Here is a 22237-nt window from a genome sequence, read left to right as displayed (position 1 = left end):
GTAAGGTTTGTAGGACTCGGTCTGGTGTGCCAACATCATGTAAATTAGCTACAACTACCCACAGCAAGTTAAATGAACCTGAGGTGAACACTAATAGATTTATGGCCATGAGTTTACTGTTAGTGAGTTATATATGCTGTAATTTGTATTTGATGCAATTTTCCCTTGTTTTGGTGATACTTAAGAGATAATCTGACACCAAGTACAGCTAATTGGGGGGGGGGGTAGTTGCCTTTCTCCTAGAGTTCTAAATTGACTCCCACAATTGGTCGCATGGTATGCTAAAGAATTCAGGAGAACACAGAAAATGTCTACAAGATCCCATAATAAAAGCCTTAGATTAAAACCTGGTTTGAAAATAGATGTGAAAACAACATTTCCGTGCATGTCTAGATTTCATTTTCTACCCTAAGCTGTAGAAGATGTTAAGAGGAATTCTTCCTTTGCTTTTTAAAATTTCCTTTCACTTTTTCTGAGCTTTAAAAGATAGAGAGATTATGCCTTCTGAGCACAGTGATTAGTATTTTAGGTACTATCATAACATATCACAGAAAAACATGAAAAATTAGCTTTACAAGAAAACCATCAGAAACCACAAGGCATTGATATATCATGCTATAAAGCAGTCGCATTTTGCCCATTTGTGGTGTCTTCACAATTAAGATTATTATTTATAGAGCAATTTTTATATACAATTTTTTCCCTTATCCTTTTTTTTTTTTTTTTTTTTTTTTTTTTTTGGTCTTCACCATAACTTCATGATAAAAGGTCACAACCCCTTGGTGTTCATTTTAAACACACACATATATACATAGAGATTGAGGTTAAGTCCACAATAAATCAAGACGTTCATGTTCTGGAGTGGTATCCCAACTTCCAGCACCCAAGGTCAATATTCAGTTATTAAAATGAGGGTCCTGTTTTCACTCTTGCAACAATGAAGGCCATATTATCTCAACCAACAGGTGGAAGCTCACAGCTTTGTATATTCCTTCATACAGCCTACCAAACAGAGATTTCTTGACTCTCTAATAAAAAGGCCAACATCTCTTCTTACCATGAAACAGAAAAAACATTTCTGGCATATAGTGTAAATTTAATGACATCAATGGAATTACACTAATGACTACTTTGGCTCATTAACAATAAAAGCCTCTACTCCTCTGGGAGAAGCTAATGTCATCTGGTGACTAACTTTTGAATTGCTCAGCTTAAGCCCTTCTATCCTTAACTTCCTATTATAGCTGTGTCATTTCCTAGAGATCCAAAGCCTGGGTTTTTATCTTATTCTATTTCTTATTAGCAGGATCAATGAAGTCAGCATTTGTAAAACATTCTCTCTCACACACACACATACACACATACACACACACACACACACACACACACACACACACACACACACACACAGACACACACACAGAGAGAGAGAGAGAGAGAGAGAGAGAGAGAGAGAGAGAGAGAGAGTCTGCCTGTTAACTACAACGATTTGATTTCTTCTTTTTAAAAAAAGGAAGAAATAGAAGCTCTCCAGAATGTTACCATAAGGAAAAAAGTTTGTACAATCTGTTCATCTGCATAATTAGTAACCGAGGTCCTGAGAACAGTTGGAACATTTCTGAGGCAGACCTAGATCATACCACTGTGAACATAAATAACAAAGAGACAGATTTCCAAGAACCACAAACATCAGAGCAGAACTTGCAAGGAACTTAATAAAAGCACACAAAACAAACAGAAAGGGAAGTCATGACAGGCCACAATCTATTGTAAAGGGATGTTTCCCCATGGGAGTCCCGTCTCAAAGGCTACGACCTCCCAATCAAGTCACTGTAATATCTGTTTCAAGCCGAGGTAATTTCAACAAGAAGCACACACACACACAAAAAACACCAACCCCCCCCCAAAAAAAATCCCATTGTGGCACCTTAAAGACTAACTACTGTATTTTAATGCAAGCTTTTGTGAAACGTGTTTTGTTTTGTGTTTCTTGCTGAAATGCTTGTGCAGAGTAACACGGCTGCAACTTTAAAAGCTAGGGGGAGGAGATGGAGGAGATGATTAGTGTTCTAACAATTAGAGGGTCCCTTTGCATTAATCTCTCAAAAGGATGTTATTCTAACAGAATTACTGTGTGTCTGTGTGTGCTTTTGTTTTGTTCCTTGGCATTTATTTATTTATTAGACTTCTACCCCACCCATCTAGACCAAAGGTCTACTCTGGGCGGCATTACAATTTTTTTTTTAAACAGTGAAACCAATAAATGTATACTATGAATCCAAGATGGCCAACATGTCAAAATTTAAGATACGGTAGGAGGGAAAGCCTGCCCAAATAGCCAGATCTTAACTTTACTCCTGAAAACACCCAGAGAAGGAGCCAGGCAGATCTTTACAGGAAAGTTGTTCCAGAGGTGAGGGGCCACTGCCAAGAAGGCCTGGTTCCTCATTCTTTTCCTTCCGGATCTCCCTTGGTGTTAGGCCCCTCAGCCGCCCGACCTGGCTAGAGCAAGTAACACTGGCAGAACTGGGTGGGAGGAGGCGCTCTGCCAGATATCCAGTTCCTAAACCATTTATGGCTTTATTTATTTTAACCATCATTAAGACTTTGAAATGAACGCAGAAACAAATGAGCACCCAATGCAAGGCGGCCAGAGTGGAGGAAAGATGGTGGTACCTTTTCATCCTTGTAAGATGTCTGGTCGCCGTATTCTGCACCATCTGAAGTTTCTGCATCAGTTTCAAAGGCGTAGAATGCATTACAGTAGTCTAATCTCGAGACTATGAGCACATGGACCAAGGTGGTGAGAGCCCCCACATCGAGATAGGGACACAGCTGGGCAATCCACTGAAAATGGAAATGTGCAAACGGACCATATGACAATTTGCAGTACCTTCATAACCTGAGTCTTGATGCTGCAGGTTACTCATGGGGTCACTGCCCTGGCCATTTAGTCAGCAATTCATGTCAGGTTGGTCACTGATGAATTCACATTAAAGCCCAGTGACTACACAATGTAAAGTTGAATGTGGAGAAAGCCTTTATGGAATCATCTTTTTCCAGTGGAGAATGGTCTCCTTTTGTTGTTGTTCAGTCACCAGAGTGGGTTTAAATTTGTTACAATTAGTTTGACATTGATTTTGTCTATTTTCTACCAATGTGATCACCTGATCTGAAGCAAAGGGTTTCTTTCAGTTCCACTCAACTGAGTGGCCCTTGCCTCCAAAGTTTCTTTTAAAAGAAAAGAAAAGGTTCACCTTAACACTGGAATAGACTTTCACTAGGACACTTGGGAGACCATTTTGAAAATTGGTGTCTTATAAAAGCAGTTTCTGCTCTTGCAGCTCAGTAAAAAAAACCAAGCTGTCGGTCTCTGCTGATTCCAGCAAATCTGGATGTCTACAGCGAATGTGTGCTGACCCCTGTGATTTCCCCAAATGCAGAAAACTCAACTGCATAATTTGGGAAAAAAAAACAATTTCCATAGGTGCGAATCACAGTGGATCAAGCCCTTTGTGGATATGTTGATTAATTGGAAAGATAAAATTCAGTAGACAGACAATCCTGATTCAGTTTAGAGCTGCAGCCACCCCTGAATCTCATCCTTAATAAATAAATGCAGAGATTTTGTCTAGTGGAAAATATCTGAAGAGTTTCAAAGGAAGAATGAGCAACTTTAATAAAAGGGGCGAATGTTTTCACGAAAGTTCTGTATATTTTGATCAGTCATACAAAGAAGGCAGGAATACACTTTGTTAACCATACCATGCCACTGGTATGAGCTGACCCTCACTAACACCGGATGTCATGTTAGGAATTTGAGGACTGTTGAATACATTCTCTAAATAATACACAAAGTTGGGATCACTTGGGACAACTGTCCCTACATTTTTCTACAATGAAATTTCAAAGCAAATTTAGTAAAAGGCATTTTAAGAAATTAAAATTCCAGCATTTTGTGAAACTTTGCAGGATCTGTTAGCTAAAGAAAAACCTCTTGTAAATGGAACATTCAAGAAAATGTGAATATTCCTACTTAGAAGAACAGACCTGGAAGATACTGAGCAAAGCCAAAATATGTTCAGTTATAATTAACCAGTAATAATTTGTGTCAAGAGCACAGAACATACTTTTACAGTATGCATGAATGGAATTCCATCAAATCACAGTAAAGCTGCATGGGATATGTTCAGTCGCTGTATATATCAGGCCATGTATATTCCATAAAAAACTAGGAAGATAATCATTATCTAGAAAGAATTTCCTTCCTTCCTTCTTTCCTTCCTTCTTTCCTTCCTTCCTATTTTTCTTTTAAATTAGAAGATATGATGGTAGTCTCTAGTGTTTTCTTTAGAATTCCTAACAGATAGAAAATCTGCAAAAAGTTGAATGCAAGCATTTCCCAGTTAGTAGTGTTAGTCTGTTGCAGCAAAAACAATCAAAAGCCCAGTAACATCTTAAAAATTCACAAGTTTAATTTGGCATGAAAGATTCCAAATTTGGCCTACTTCTTCAGATGCAAGAAATGTCTGCAGTGTGTGATGGCCAAACTTCTCGGGTTTTCATTTTCTTTCAGTCATGAGTTCATTTTTCCATATTTTCACATCACTTTCTGATTTTTTTTAAAAAAGCAGCATGAATACATTTGAAAATTCATGAAAGCATGTCTCCAAATATACACCTATTTGTATACAATGTTGTTTAATCTACATATTTTTGCAAACAATTTGCACAAATTAAATGTATTTTTGAACATGGGCTTCACTAGTACATGCATTTCTGTGACTTTCAGATAAATATCAGTGCCAAACAATTAGTTTACTTTAGTTCCTATGCTGGTTCAGAACACTGGTTTGTATAATGAACTGAGCAGATTCTTGTCATTCGACAGTGTTTGTGGCAATTAGCCCATAATGGCTGAAACAGCACTAGAATAGGCCTATTGGGTCTCAATGGGTTAGTCAACTCCTGTGTAAATTCCATTGTTTCAACAGGACTACTCTAGTTACAATTACTGTATATATAGTATCAGTACTCCAGTTATTTACAGTGGATTGGAATGGACAAAAGTGGTTGGGGGGCACAGAAGACACATGGATTATTATATGGAAGCAAGCTTCAGTTTGTACACTTTCTGCCACTGCGTGTATAATTTTTGATGACAACCAGACACAAAAGTGTCTGTGCATGGAATGGGGCTGGCATATGCTTTGCTGTTCATACAACAAAGAATAAAAGAGGCCATCATACCGAGGTAATAAACTTCTGTTAACCAGATATATAAGAAGATACAGAATATACCAATACAGGTGAAAACTAAATTGGTACAGCTTCCGAACACAGTATATAGGGAACCTGAAATAAAATTTGCCTACATATGCCATACAGACAGCTTATAAATTAGCATTCATTGTGAAGTAGTAACAAAGAGCTTGCTCTAGAAACTGGTGCTAAATTTCCATGGCATTTGTAATTTTTTCAAAATCATTTGTCATTTGTCTTTTATACTTTATGTTTCATGATCTGAGAAACTATCGAGTGCTAATAAACCCGTTTTACTTTCTCTTTATAAATGACAGCAATGTACCTAGCAACTTTATTTTTTTTATCCTAACATGCTTTCTATAATTTTTAGCTAAACCTCTAATAGGGTTTTTTAAAAACTATATATTCAGCAGAACATATTAGAGATATATAAGCAGCATGGAGAGAGAGAAAAGAGAGAGACTGCATGAAGAAATTACAGGGTTGCCAGTTTTTTTATCTGACAGGCCTCTTATACTACAGTATTAAGTTCACCATAAGAAGCAGAAATTTAGCTTTGTCCCACAATGGCACACAACTATTTTGTGCCCATTAGTCCTGGCACAAAAATGCAAGCAATCTCAGGCACTTAGAAAATATAAAACATCTGGAGAATACAGAAATATTAAGTAGCAAACACATATTGAATATGCAATATGCAACACTACACAGCAAAGTGTGCACTGTACAGACAAGTTACCTGTTTCATCTGGTAATGATTACAGTCACTGTACCCCCTTGAAATCAACTGTCTAATTTCAGGTATAATTTAGGAGAATCAGAATGGCCACCATTTTGTTTCCCCTTATTAATCTGTGGAATACTAGAACACTGCCACCATTTTGAAACATGGCTGCTTTGTTTAGTACTAATTGGAAAATGTCATTTAGTGACCAGCAGTCAACTATTCTGGAAATGGAGACTGATTTTAGCTAAACCCAGTATAAGCAGGTCATTTCTTGAGCAGCAGAATATATTTGAGCGGTACAGTTCAGTTAAATATTCAGTTAAATGCCCTCCAAAAGAAGCACAACAGCTGAAATAGTCTTGTCAAAGCTTAAGATGGCCATATGCTGTTCTATTCAATCCTATTCTTAAACTGGAACTGTTAGAGGAAAGCTCTTCCTCCTTTTTGAAGAAAAGCCTTGCAATTATTTTTATTGTTATCGTTTGTTTATTTATTTGCAAGTAGAGCCAACCTTTGTTGCCTTGAGCAAGCTGCATAGTCTCAGGCTGCCCCTAGAAGAAGCGAATAGTTTACCATTTCTGAACATTCTCTACCTGGAAAACCCTAAAAAGGGTTCCCATCAGTCAGAATTGACTTGATGATACATAATGCTGATGATGACAATGACAATGATGATGATTTTTTTAAAAAGGAGCTATTCAAAATTAAACCTAACTGGGGGGACTGGTGGATGGGACATCATTTGGGCAGTAATACAGCAACCTTATGTGTGTAACCAGACACAAGCTCACCTCAGTTCAGTAAAACGTATTCCCAACTCACTGAATAATCGAGATGTTCAGAGAAAACTTGCCAGTTAATCCAGTCCAGATCCTTTCTGCATACAGACATTTCTCTGACTTTTGACAAGACAGCTGCCTACTATCTTATCCCTTTCACAACGCATTTTTAAAGATGTAGATGGCCGTACTACATACAGGCAACCATCGTGCCAGAATGAAAAACAGCATCTAAATAGAAAATATTCTTTACATCAATAGCAATGTATTTTATTTCTATACAGTGGGAAGAGTTAGTGGTCACAGTACTCATTGATATGCATTTACATTAATAAAGAAAAGGTGATCTACACATGACAGCCACCCTTTTAAATATGTGGGGCATTCAGATAGACTCAGCCATCAAGGTCCTTCTGAACAACTTTTAGGGAGGTCTGTTGTCTAGGTCTGTGACTAATTTTACTTTTGAGTGTGGTTGGAGTCAATGTTGAAATGCAATCAATATTTCATGACTCAGACCAGATCTAACACAACAGTGATTTACACCCCTCCAACCACTGTATGGTTTGAACCAGAGAAATCTCGTACCGCATTTAAGTAAGCGTACGCAATCAGGCAGCTGGCCAGATGTGCACTGGAGAGATGAATGGGGTAATACAGGAGCATGCTCCTGCAGGGACATGAAAATGTCATTGTAAAGGGAACAGCCACAGCTTAGAATGGGAAGCCTCTCACTGGAAGCTCTTGAAATGTGATGCATTGTTAGCAAAATATTGGATGAAAACACGCCAAAGCTCTCTGCCTCCCTGAAATATTGTTCTCATTTAGCTTGCTACTGGTGTTTGGCAAACCACTTTGATTCTTCAATATGTCCGTCAATAGCTTCATTCCTGTTTCCAGAACATTGTAGGAAATACACGTAGTTGCCAAGCCATACCGAAACAACTTCCTCAGTACTCACTGAAGTGGGCATTGACAGACCACATCAATAATCCTTCCCCTCTCTGGGAAATAGGAACTATACCAACCACCCCCATCTCCTTCCTGTCCAGATTCATTTCCACTCTGTTTAACCCATCTCTAGTTAACCACAGCTGCCAGATCTTGATTCAGTATTCACTGCTCTCCACTTTTTTTGCACACATAGTTCCAAATGTATGCATCTTACATCCATTATTTCAAAGGGGTACCTTTCTATATGCTTTTTCATTTTCATTTGTCATGACCTATATCACAAACTTTGGTTAAAGAAGGGATTTTGACCTCTGTGCATTGTAGTTTGTGTTTCAGTTTGGAAAGTGTGAATTTTTCAATTCAAAATGAAAGGGAAGTTAAAAAAAAATCACACCTCTTCCTAGTTTGGCAATATACCTAAACTGTTGTTTGCTTTCACAGTCCAGATTTTATGAAATAGAAATACTGAAATGATTTACCAGCATACAGATTACCGTTTCCTTCAGACAAATTCTCCAAGCATCATCATACAGATAATGGCTGAAATCCTATTTGACTTCACATCACATAAAGTTACACTTTCATACATTCATGAGGTGTTAGTCCCAGGCAGTTTACATGTCTGGTTGTGCAACTACTTATATAGTGGACTGCACAATGGACCACACACTAATTGCCCAGTTTACTAAGCAACTACTCCCACATAACTGCTTCCTCAATAAGACTTCCACTTTGGCGCAAATTTTGCAGTGGCTTGCACAACATATAGTTACACAGGCAGAGCTTTGCAACAGGATCTTGGCCATTAAGTGGTAATGGCATCAAAATGAATGCTAGAACTCAGCAAAGTCTGAGCAGAACACATGATTTAAGTTCTGAACTGTGACTAACTTCTAATATACCATGGTCATGTGAATGCCAATCAGAAATTAGTTCCTCTAAAGTCACACTGGGCATATGCAATATAGTAGACTCTTCTGGCTAGGTACCAGAGAAACCTCAAACCTCTTGTCTCTTTAATTGGCTGTGTTCGAACAGCCATCCTCCTTTTCTCAACCCTCATCAACAAGGATGTGACAAATAGACATTAAGCAGCAGCCATCAAAGACCCATCAATACTCATTGACCATTGATCTCTGGTTAGGGGAGAGGTAGGAAATTGTGGCCCTTCCACTATCTTCGTTCGGCAGCTTCCTCATTACTGAATAAGCTCACTAGGGCTGATAGGATTTGTAGGCCCCAAAACATGTGAAGGGCAATGGTTACTTTCCTCTGGGTTTAGCTCTCTTAATTTCCCATTACTGTAACTTGAGTTTTTCTGGCAGGTACGCTATGTGCTGAACCTGATCTTTGCAGAGTCATGGACATACTGCTCCACAGTCACATTGCTACCTTCATCAGTGACAATATGGCTAATGTCAGAGGATGACAAAAACAAAAAACAAAAAAGTGTGTATCAGAGCTTGAGTTGGCTGTGTGAATGGGCTTCAGTCCAGGATGGCAACCAGATTGGAAAGGATTATTTTTAATTGCATATCTCAGAGCCATCTGGAGCCAAGAAACCACCAGACCCAGTTTCATTTCCCCAAAATCGAAGATTAAAAAGTAGAAGCCAATGCACCCCCCAACCCAACAATCACCAAATGACTGGCTTCTTAAGGAAACGTGGTAATTTCCTCATCTCAATGATGAGTCCATGATTCCTTCCAGTTTCCTCCTAATGCTTGTTACCGTCCAACACAATGAAGTGGGACGAGCCTGCCTTCCATGTGTTTGTTAGCAGCACACAGACTTCATTGCACAGAAGTCATCTGAAATGGAGACTACAAAAACTCAACAAAAATGTGCTAATAACTCCCCAGCAAGAGGCATGTTCTATCTATAGAATGTAAGTAGGATCAGATGCTAGGTGCTTCATCCATAAAATGCTATGGCCATAATTCACAACAGACTGCAGATATTCTACGGTATCCAGACTCCAATAATCCTTTTATAACCCAGAACAGCTCCACTGGATGATTCTGCACATAATGGTGGCAGAAAGAGAGAGGAAAGCATCTTCATCATTTCTGCAACCTTGCAAACATGTTCTACAAAGCCACAACAGGTTTGGCCTTGTGCCAGTTCTCTCCCCCAATACCTCAAGCCACCTCCCCCTACCTCCTGGGGGTCAGACAATATGCATATAGATCTTTCCCTCCATCCAGTAGGGAGTGATCTGAGAGCAATTTTCAAGCAAAGCAGAGGCATCAAGTGGGGAACATGGCTTTTTAAATCATTGGACAGGAATGTTTCTTGTGGGGAAAGCGGGGGGAGTAAAGCTTTCAGAATATGGAGCTCCATACAGCCTTCCTTTGTGGCTGATTTCTCCAATGTGTGTGTGTTTTTTATGTAAGGGCTTTGTTTTCCTAACTTTTTCCCCTCCTGCTCTCACATACTAAGCTTTAAATAAGCATGACCTTCTTGATTTAAGAATCAGACTTAGTGGGTGGTATCACCCCCCCCCCTTTTAGAGGAGCTGAACCCAAAACATACAACTCAGCTTTTAAAATATATATTGGTTGCACTATTTGGCATTTAATGATTTAGATGCATCCCCTGAAGCCAAGCCACTGAAAAACCCTCCTACTCTCAGGGCTGCAGAAGGTGACAAAGCCTCCTCTCCCAAACATAAACTTTGCTTACACTGCTCAGCTGGCCAATTGTTCTCCTGCTGTCAGTCACAACTTCTGTAAAAGCGCTGGAAGAAACATACAGTCTCTCCTTAGAACCCACGTGTAGTAAACATGCTTTTCGCACACTCGGCTCATCTAGTTACCAGACAGTAAAGGAGGAGGAGGTGGTAGTGGTGGTGGCGGGAAGTTGGGGGTGGAGTGGAGGATGATTTCCAATTTGTCAGCACGTTTCAGCATCATTAGCTTCTATATCAGATTTGCAACCATTCTAAAATGCATCAAGAGGCAGTACAGGAAGAGCTAAATATCTTTTACAGGAATCTGAGGTCTGTGAGGAGTTGAAATTAGATTAGCTCCATGGAGTTGTGGGGTCGGGTGGGGGAACATTTACAGACTATATGTCTTGAGGCTTCACAATGAACAACTTTGCCAGCATATGGCATGACAATGGATTAGTAATTGAGGGCTATTAATCCTAATGTATCCTCTTTTGAACCTCAGATCCTTGTTAGGTGAAAGGAGGTGACTGCATTCTCTGCTGTGTCAGGTGAAACTCTCATTTGAGGTAAGGTGACCATGTAAAGATGAGTCTCCATCTGGTCATTTTCCTTTCATGAAATTCAACCAGAAGGTGTTTTAATGAGGCTTTTATAGCAGGCACCACCTGCTACTGATCTTCCTCTTTCTGAAAAGGTATAATTGAGGGTTGGTTTTACACTCTGGCTTGGATCTTAACCTTGGGGACTCATCAAGAAATGCAAATCCTTTGTGGGATATAATCATTCCAAAATGCCATTTTGGGGTTTTAGGTTTGGAGTGAAGCAGGTTATTTGTGGCTAGCTAATTGCAACCAGCTCTATGGTAGCTTCCCCCTTTCCACATGGATTAATAACGGCATCATCTCAAAATTAATCATCCGGACTGATGGTGACCATATGTGTTGGTTCAGTTTCCTTGCATGTGTATGGAACAGGAAAAAAAGTGACATCAGCAAGTATAAGAAAATTTATTCTTACGTGTGTTAATGGCTTCTCCTTCACATACAGTTGATATTTTAATAATGTTGCCTTTCAAAACTGTGGTGTTAGAAAAAGGTGTGGTGGTGGAAAACCCGCTGAAGAAAGAGAAATGAAAACATTCACCTTTTGATTAAAACAAGTGTCAACGAACCTAGCATCTTCCCTGAAGGCTAAGGAAAATGAAATCTGTGAGATCTTTTCCATCACAATATCACGTTGTTGGGAAGTTCTGGATGTGTGGCACTGGTGCTGTTTGGAGGGTAATATTAAACACACAGGAAGCCACACCTTGTAGAAACAATCTGGTGCTTCCAGATGCATTCCCATTTTGGGTCATCCATCACCAAGGCCCAAGAGATAGCATAAGGCTACAGCAAAGAGAAACACTGCAACATTCCACAACCATCGGTGATTCTGACAAATATCCTCTCTGAAAAAGTTGGGACCACTTAGCAGTCAACTTAAGAAGGAAGGAAGGAAACAAGATCAGTGAGTGTCATTTTACTGGTCTGTTCATGACCGAGGCAGCAAATCCACATTTTGGACTAAATGTACAGTTCAGCATGGAACTATGCCTATGATGGGCATGACATGTTTGCAAATGTCTGTTTGTTCAGTTCTCACTTTTAGCTATACTCTCCAAAACCCCTTCATCTTCAGGTTAAACTGTATGATATTGTTAGCATGTTTTATATAGCATTGTTAGAAAAGAGGTTTCCTTAAGTGCTAAAAAAAAATCTTGTGACAGCATGTGCTTTAAGTCAGCTCAGTATTCTGCATTCTAGCAACCTTTTCTTTATAATTAGCCAGTAGCAGGCAAGTACCAGTTTCATTTGCAAGTCTTTTTCCCCCATTTTGGTTCATGTAGAGGTGATATAGCACTAAACCAGTTATTCAATGGAGTGATAAGATATCTAGTGCTAAATCCAGTTGTTTGGTTTTTTTAACTTTATTTATTTATTTTCTTTGTTTAGAATTATACCCCACCCATTTAGTGGACAAGCCACTCTGGGCAGTTTCCAGAAAATAACAACAGTATACAAACAGAACTTTAAAATTGAAGATTTAAAAATCCCTCATAAAACCTCCAGTCCAGCAAAGAATCCAAGGTTCATATGGCGAAACATGGGCCAGCATAAACTTACTACAAAATTAATATACAAAGGGATGAGGGGTGCAAAATCTGTGCGTTTCTGCAGTCCAAAACATAATAGCTAGCTTAGTATGTAATCAGAATACCACCCACAGTCACACCCACAGTCCTTTTGGAGATCACACAGGGAAAAGTCTTTTCAAATCATTCCGGCCTGAAAAAAGTAGCAGTCCCTAGAAGCAGAGAGAGAAAACATCTGCAGTGGAAGCAAAAAGGCCAGACTGCTTTGAGCTGGTCTTTTATCATAGAATCAGGAATAAAAACCTGAATTCATCTATTTTACACCTGTAGCAAATCCCAAAGTATTTGACAATGTGGTTGTAGCCCCAGTTACAGTAGACTTGCATCAATAGAGCTTATAAAAATGAGGCTTAACAAATCCCATTCATTCCATGCTCCTTAAATTAGTTGGGACTAACAATTCTTTTTAGCTACAGAGAATTGTATGTTCCGTATTTTACATAAGGTATAGTTCCTGTTCAGAAATATACCATTTCTTTCTTTAGGAAAGCTGCTTTTCTTTGTCAAGCCTGCTTTCCATCATCTTCAGGGAATGGTGGGACCTATTTGCATTCAGATCTTAAACTGGGTGTGAATGCAATTAGACAACCTGGTGGGAGAGCAGATTGACAGGAGGAACCATATAGTGAAACTGTACTACATGGCTCTTATTTTACATTTATTCCTAATGCAACAACTGATGAAACAATACAGAAGGATCTCCCAAGCCTTACACTGGATATTCCTGAAGGAATATCCAGAATATTAGTTGTTGTTTTTTCCTTCCAGAGGCCTGGAAGGAAAAAACAAGAAACCGGGCCTTCTCGGCAGTGGCCCCTTGGCTGTGGAACACTCTCCCTACCGAAATTCAGCTGGCACCCTCGCTGGGTGTCTTCAAAAGCCAGTTAAAAACTTGGCTATTCAAGCAGGCCTTCCCTCCAGTCAATTAAGTGATTTCTATTTCTCTCTCTCTCTCTCTTTTTTTTTTAAGTCATGCCATCTTGGTAATGTGTCGTTTGGAATTAATTGTTATAATCGTATTCTTTATGATTTTATACATGTTATATTGATGTGTTTTTATCTATGTAAGCCGCCCCAATTAGACATTGTCTACAGGGGCAGGGTAAAAATCTAATAAATAAATAAATAGGTAGGTTTAGGTATCTGGGAGTTTAGTTTCCTGCTGTGCTTCCTTGACAGGAGCTGGACTCAATCATCCATAGGGTCCCTTGCAGCTCTGCAGTTCGATGATGATAGTGGCGATGGTGGTGATGATGATGATGATGAAATGTTTGGGCAATGCAAGTTGAGAACACCTACAGTATATAGTATTTCATATACACTAAGATGATTATCTTAGTAAACACTAGAATAAGCCTATGGAGTAGATCAATATTACTATGCCTGTATTTCAGAGGAAATACAGACACATTAAGTTCCTTATGACTTCCTTGAAAATTCATCACAGTGTGAGATTTGAACTAGGGACTTCTTCGCTCTAAGGTCACTTTCCACATAGCTACTGATTATTATTCATTTTATTGGTATTTAAATGGGGGGGGAGATGAAAGGGATATTTGGAGACATCAATGTATGTATGCTTCATTGAACTAAATCTCAAATCTTTTGGAAAAAACTTCATTTTGGGGGGAGGGGGAGGGAAGGGTTGCAGTGTATTCTTCTTTGCAAGAGAAAACTTGGAAAAACGATTCTAAGTAGGTCATTTCTGTGGTTGTGCAGGGGCCATAAGGCAAGACTGTATGTAGATTTAATGCTGGATTTAACTTGAGAATTTGAGTAAGAAGACCTTTGCCAACTACACAGCGGAGCAAAGCAAATTACTTTCACAAAACTCATAATGTGTCATTCGTTAAGATGTTTCTTGTGGTGTCCCATGTGGGTTGTCCTTTCACTGTTCAATGCAGCTTGAGGGAAGGGGAGAGGTGCCAAACCATTATGATAGCTGAGCAATAGAAGCCGCTGTGGTCACAGGGTTAATGCCAACACCAAAAGCATGCACCAAGTAAAGTGCAGATGTTAACTTTGACTATATAACCCAGCATGTGGACCTTTCAGATTAAATGAGCTGAAAAACGACAAAAGTTGTCATTTTTTTGGTCTAACTCATGTGAACATGTCTCAAAGATGCTTATAATTTAAAATCCATCTTGATTTTCAACTTTTATTTTTGCTTCTTGCTGGATGATTCTTAACAGGCTACCAGAAGTGCCAACAAAGTTACTATACTAGGCATAATCACCCGATTAAATACGCTGACAGTTGCTAATAGGTACATAAGATGTATTGGAGTGAGTCACTGCAATTTGTTATGTAAACATAAAAATTAAATTTTTGTGGAATCCTCTAGGACAGCATGGATAAATAGTAAAATGACTATATGATTTTAGTGCATTTTTTAATTTTCACTATGACTTTTTCTGAGAAGAATTTATGATTCAGAGACCTGCATGGCTTAGAGCATATTAATTACAGCATGTTCCCACATTCCCCTCAGTTATCTAGGGACAGTGTTTTTTTTAAAAAAAGCACAGAGTGTATTTCCTTCCTAACCAAGTGGCTTAAGGTTATAAAATCAGTGTGATAGGACATAGAAATGAATCAGTCCTTTCAGATTTTAATGGGTACTCAAATACTTAAAGCAGTGCTCTGTCTTCTCACTTCCCTGCTGCTGACTCCCATGCATGTGTCCCTCACTTTCCCACCCCTCGAAAAGCAGATCCATGGAAATCAGCAACTGTGGGAATCATAAACTGGCACAGCACTGAATTTGTGGAAGCAGCCAAGATTTGTAGCCTTTCAGTTCTCAAAGCATGACCAGCTTTAAAAATATATGAGTTGCTGATCAAGGACATTAAGTCTGTCAGCCTGAAATGTGGGAATCTTTGAATCAGTTCCTCATAGAGCTCCTCCAATGAGGTGCTGGGATATGGTTATTGGTTCTTTTTCATATACTCAAGAATACATTGCAATTACTGGTGGGCTCCATTGTCTGGATTAGCTTCCGGGCAAATGGTGGCAGAACTTCCACAAGACTTTCATTGCTTAATTTATTGACCCATGTTCCATCACCTTTCCTTAAGGTATTTCACTCTCAGTAGTTATTTTAGTTATAAAAATCCAGAAGAAATTTACAATGCCCTCAAGAAAAAATTAGGGAAGTCTTCATAGATGCATTCAACTTTTTTCCACCCACCCCAATTAATCTAGCAAGAAATATTTGTTTGTTTTATGTTTTGGCTTTGTGTCAGACCACTTATTTGGCCTAGAGAAATATTCCTAGCTTTCTGTATAAGAGAAATGCAGTAGAAAAAGATCAAGGAAAAATGGCAGAACAACAGATAGTTCCTACAGCTCATTAGACAAAAGGCGGTATGTCTGTAACACCCAGACCAAGTATAACTCCATAGGTGTTACCCTCCACCATGGCACTTTGGCTTCGTTCAGATTAACATTTCCAACAGTTGAAATAAATATTAGAGCCATAAACCCCTTTCTGATGATCTTCAATTCAAGCACAGAAACCATGATTTGTTTGAAACAAAGTTCTCCATTATATTCAGAACACAAAACCCTAGTTTAATTCCAAGAAACTAGTCAGGACCACTATCTCCTGCCTTGAGCTGTCATTTAGGAAGCCAGGAATGTACCTCAGAACTGAACTACTTTCCAAGACTGATACATTCACTTTCTCTGCTATGGCCTGTCTCATCCTGATCTGAAAGACCAAGAGGATGATGGGTTTTTAGGCTGAATATAGATAATACCACAGCACAATGGTAAATAGCAGGTGCTGTATTGGATGGTATTTTAGTGTTCACATGTACTGTACATGGATGAGCACCAGAGGCAACATTCATCTATCTGTCTACTTAAATATTTAACTTTTGGGAATCCCAAAGAGGTAGAAAGATTCTGAAAAAAAGACCATGATGGCAACCCTCACTAACAAAATTTGGCCAAAGCATTCCCTTAAAAGGGCAAACTTTAGACCACAAAGGGACATTGGTTTGCCAGAACTGTGGAATTGAAATGAGAGTTTGCTCCTTGTACATGTTGGCTGTTGGAACATATGAAAAAGTACATTACATAATGCTCACATAAATATCAGCCTGCTGTGTCAGCACCTTGTGCTCCTAGGTCTAGGCTGTTGATAGTATTCTTTGATGACCAAACAGTTATAGTACAATCTAGCAGTCATGAGAGAACAGCAGATCAGGGCCAAAGAATAACCACAAGATGGGGCAAGGAGCAAGCCAAGGGACAACCAAATATATGGAAACATATCAGAGCTTGGAAAGATATTGTTCAACCAACACTCAAGTGAAAGAGGAAGTCATTTTATATTATTTCCTGTACATGAAAAAGCAATAGCAAGTATTAGTAGGGAGGATTTATAAGTTCTTATTTCTTAACCAGTGTGCAGCTACTTTCTGAAATACTGGCAAAAAAATAAGAGCAAAGGTTTTTAAAAATACATCATTACATTAATGTAAATGAATCTGAAATATTCTTAATTTTAATTATTCCACCATTTTATCTTCATATTAACAAAGATCCACCCTGATAGAGTAAACGTTGCTACTGATACAAAACTGTAATTCATTAAATAAATACTTATAAATCTGGATCTACAAACAAGATTTTATTAGTTTTTGTGCAAACCAGAAAATGTTCCTACATTAGAAATCAGTCTCTAGAATTAGTAAGTCTTATTGTTTCTTCTTCTTCTTCTTCTTCTTCTTCTTCTTCTTCTTCTTCTTCTTCTTCTTCTTCTTCTTCTTCTTCTTCTTCTTCTTCTATTTGGTGTGAGGATTTATTTCTGGCAAAGGACTCCAATATTTCATGTAATCTTTGATTCACCAATGCAACTTTAGTTTATTTTCCAAGCTCTATTTTTGCTGCCAGGGGAAGGAATTACTCTAAATCTAAATGTCCTGTGAGTATATTTGGATCATGTGCTGAAAAGAGCAACAAAATGTCATTTGACATGGAGAACAGATTGGCATACGTAATGTGCAGTGACCACACAATGGCTTTAAAGTACTGAAAAGATGTTTGCAAGTGTTGGAGTAGTACTGGTACATTTCCATTATTTAACAGTGAATGAATATAAGAACCATTCTGAAAATTACAGTTCTGCCATTTTACCAGTGGCTACCCCCAACTACCACTGTTGTATCAATTAAAAATATAGAACAATTAAGGTACATATTTGGGGTTTGACATGGAGCTCCACTGCCCCATTCTTCTTGTGAAGCCATAAGCTGCAACTCTACACAGATCTTTTGTGTTTTTTTTTTAAATCCTAATATATGTGTAGGATTTAACAGACTTCAGAATAAACAAGGTAACATCACTCTATGGCCTGAAGAGTGAAAATAAAGTTTGTGGGGAGTTCACTCTGTACCTGCCTGACCACAGGAACTGTGCTAAATATCAAATAGCTAAATTCTAAATACTAAGTAGCTAAATTCATGCTGCTTTAATTCATGAAAGATACCTGGGACAGGTAGTGGCAGCAGCCTGGGTAACTGACAGAAATTTTTGTTGTGGATAATTGGTAATTCCTTTAGAATTAGCAAAATTTAAAATACAAACAACTGCCCAGAGAACAGCTCAAGACTGAGAGCTGCCCCCTTCACAGTAACTAGCACTTTATACACAAAAATCACTCTGAAAGCATTTTAAGTAGAAAAAGAAAATGTATCTTTATTTACAATTGTGATCATTAGTTACAAACAGAAGATTTCTTTTAAAAGGTTGCAGTCTCCACATGTGGGTGGAACCGCCTCCATGGTCACATGGCAGAAAGGACCAGAGGAAGAGAAAGAGAGCCAAACAAAGCAAGCAGGACAGAGACGAAGAGGAGGGGCAAAAGTGTAGGGGTTTGCCTCAAATGCCAGGTGCTGGAAAAACAATTCTAATTGGTTAGTGGCAAAAATGGATAGTCACCTTAGCTTGCGAAAGCTCCCTCCCACTAATACTTGGCTTTAATTGCATGCAAGGTTGTTATTATCCCAATTCTTATAACTTTGCCCTCTTTATACTATAAAATGGGAAAGGGCTAAGAGGCATACACAGAACTGACCCAGAGTATTTGGTTTCAGGAGATAAAAGACCTCATATGCCTTCCTGTATTACCTCAACAGAAACCAACTGGGCTATAATCCTTCGACACCTTGCAATTGCTCTTCACTTCCTGGCATCTGCCATTTAAGGTGGCTGTCTCACTTTCCTAGTCTTTCAGAATGGAAACGCACTCTACAGGGTTTTAAGCTCAGTTCTGAAAGATGAGTATCAGTCAAGAGTTACAATTCACATACAGGAATCTGTATTAGTTGCCATTTGCCAATGAATTTAAGCCCATTATTTAGGAGGTTATGGGGCATGAAAAAATAAAGCAGAAAATGTTCAAAGTCTGACCTTCTGTGGAAGGAGATGTGAAAATAATATCTATTGGCCATGTCCTATTTAGCAATCACAGGGCACAAAGACATATACATTCCTTCCACTCCACTCCATTGTGTGCATAGTCACACGACCAGTGTTGCAACCAGCATGCAACCAGACATGACAAGGGAGCTGCTAGAGCAGAAATTTTTCTCTTCTTCCCTGTAATCACTGTCTAGAATACTGACCATTATAATTAATTATAATTAGATATTGTATAATTATGAAAAGAAGTTTATAAATTATTTTATAAATTGAACCCGATATCAATGAATTCTATCATTATATAATATGCTATACTTTACACATTTATATATTTACAATTGCTGAAGATAATAAGATATTGAAATTCCACTAAGAAATTGTATTTTAAGGAGCAGGAAATGTAAAGAGATTAGTATATAAAACACATCAAAGTGTCATGGATTGACTCCAACAGGTCCTAAGCACTGAACATTATTCATCAGTTCAGATTTTGGAAAACCGTTGTTTTAATGAAATATATGATGTGAAGGGGAGATATAAATTGTACAGAATATTCTGTAATGTATCCTATTATAACATTAATATGATTTTCTCTTCTGTACATGCAGGAAATTATATTCATGTAAAATAAAATATAGCACCACTGAAAAGAATGTCAATGCAATGTTGCAGATATTATGGGGGGCACAGATCAGTGTTAGCTTATATCACTGATGTATCATTACCCTTTACACTGTCATATTCCAATTCCATTTTTCCAAATCCAGGAAGTCTTATCTGCCTATTAGGTGAATTATTATTAGGCAGTCTTATTTGCATAATATGCAAATATACTATTTTGCAAATCATTGTTGTTGTTTTCCTGCCAGTATATTTCAGCCTTGACATTATTTATATAGTGAACACTGATTTAAGAGAGTCATGATTAGTGTTGGAACTGTCTAAATCCCAGCTTAGTCACAAACTATTTTATTTATTCATTCATTACAGTGGTGCCTTGCAAGACAATTTTAATTCGTTCTGCGAAAATCGTCTTCTTGTGAAAATGGGAGCCTCACAAGACGAATGAAATTTATTTGTCTTGAGAAGCATCGGTCTCGAAAAAAAGGCTTGCGCAGCACGGCCATAGAAAAAAATGTCTTGTGAGGCACCATAGGGATCACAAAAGCCAAACCATCTTGCGGGTTTTTCGTCACCCAAGGCAATAATCTTGCGAGGCACCACTGTATGTTTATACCCTGCCTATCTTGTGCCAAGGCACTATTCTAGGTGGCAAACAACATTTAAAAACAAACCACAGCTACCCATCCTCACTCACAAAGCATAAATAATGAGACCCAGAAGAATGTTAAAACCCGAATGTTCTTTCAACCAAATCTATTTTACAGGGTTGTTTTCAGCCCTGTATTGGGAGAGGAGAACTATATAAAGCTGCTCTGTACATTGCTAGTGCAGTCAAATAAACAAACAAACAAACAAACATGTTGCTATGAATGTGAGCTTCTAGAGATATTCTCATAAGATGCCTGCTATTTTTACCACCAGTTTTTACTGATATTAAAAACCCTTACAGATCCAGAAAATCCCCACAAGGGACACATTGCTATCAGATCTGCAGCTTTAAAAATGAACGGAGATGTGAGAGGAAATTACAGAAATCAGGGGAAACCACAGGTGTCATTTGTTTCAGAGATACAGATATAGTAAGAAAATACCCTAGGATACCTTTTTTATATATTTGATTTTACACACACATACATACAGAAACATAAGCAAACATGTGTAACTTCCTTCCTAAACTCTTTCACCCATTGACTGCTGTTTTGTTTCACTGCTATGGGCCAGACAATAGCAGAGAATAAGATGCATAGCAGAGTTTGAAGTTTTACTTTTTAGACGCCATCATCCAGGATCCCTCAGCCAGAAGAGTCGCTAAATACATTGCCTGATGGATTCTGAGAGTTGTTATCCAAACTTTGCAGTCTCTGTTTGCTAATTGCTAAAAATATATCAGTTTCTGATGTACATTTACTGAGGTGTATGGCCCAAAAACCCCGGCCTGGTCGTGGTGAAGGGGCTTGAGTAAATCAGAGAAGCTATGCTGTGAAGGGACACCTAAGACAGACAGGTCGTAGTGGAGAGTTCTGACTAAATGCAATCCACCTGGAGCAGGAACTGGGAAGCCACTCCAGTATCTTTGTCAAAAAAAACCCCATGAACAGAAACAAAAGGCTAAAAGATATGATGCTGGAAGATGAGCCACTCAGGTCAGAAGGCATCCAATATGCTACTGAGGAAGAGCAGAGGACAAGTAACTCCAGAGCCAATGAAGTGGCTGGGCCAAAGCAGAAAGGACACTCAGCTGTGGATGCGCCTGAAAGTGAAAGGAAAGTCCGATACTGCAAAGAAAAATACTGCGTGTGAACCTGGAACGTAGGATCTAAGAACCTTGGGAAACTGGAGGTGGTCTAACAGGAGATGGGAAGAATAAACATTGACAATCCTGGGTTTCAGTGAACTAAAATGTACGGGAATGGGCAAATTCAATCCAGATGATTATCATATCTACTATTGTGGGCAAGAATCCCGCAGAAGAAATGGATTAGCCCTCATAGTCAACAAAAGAGAGGGAAAACTTTTACTGGGATACAATCTCAAAAATGATAGAATGATTTCAATATGAATCCAAGGCAGGCCTTTCAACATCACAGTAATCCAAGTTTATGCACCAATCACTGGTGCTAAAGAGGCTAAAATTGACCAATTCTATGAAGATTAAAATGCCTTCTACAACTGACACCAAAGAAAGATATTCTCCTCATTCTAGGGGACTGGAATGCTAAAGTATGGAGTCAAGAGATAAAAGGAACAACAGGTAAGTTTGGCCTTGGAGTTCAAAATGAAGCAGGACAAAGGCTAATAGAGTTTTGTCAAGAGAACAAGCTGGTCATCACAAACACTCTTTTCCAACAACACAAGAGGCGACTCTACACATGGACATCACCAGATGGGCAATACCAAAATCAGATTGATTATCTTCTCTGCAGCCAAAGATGGAGAAGATCTACACAGTCAGCAAAAACAAGACCAGGGGCTGATTGTGGCTCTGATCATCAGCTTCTTATAGCAAAACTCAAGCTTAAATTGAAGAAAGTAGGAAAAACCACTGGGCCACTCAGGTATAATCTAAACCAAATCCCTTACGAATA

At 38.6% G+C, this 22237-nt stretch overlaps 1 long non-coding RNA gene across 1 annotated transcript in view; it reads left to right on the top strand.

Annotated features, from left to right (window-relative positions):
• Positions 1 to 711: 711 nt before the first annotated feature.
• The window catches only part of LOC144586576 (uncharacterized), a 62013-nt gene continuing 40487 nt past the window's right edge, over positions 712 to 22237 (top strand). The window contains exon 1 of the long non-coding RNA XR_013541470.1: positions 712 to 22237. This exon is cut by the window's right edge and continues 17365 nt beyond it. This is a non-coding gene — a long non-coding RNA (uncharacterized LOC144586576).

The sequence above is a fragment of the Pogona vitticeps genome, chromosome 2 (genome assembly GCF_051106095.1).
Source record: "Pogona vitticeps strain Pit_001003342236 chromosome 2, PviZW2.1, whole genome shotgun sequence".
NCBI classification, from domain to species: domain Eukaryota; kingdom Metazoa; phylum Chordata; class Lepidosauria; order Squamata; family Agamidae; genus Pogona; species Pogona vitticeps.
Note: the sequence above shows the minus strand (reverse complement) of the source record. Positions and strands in the feature narration are given on the sequence as shown.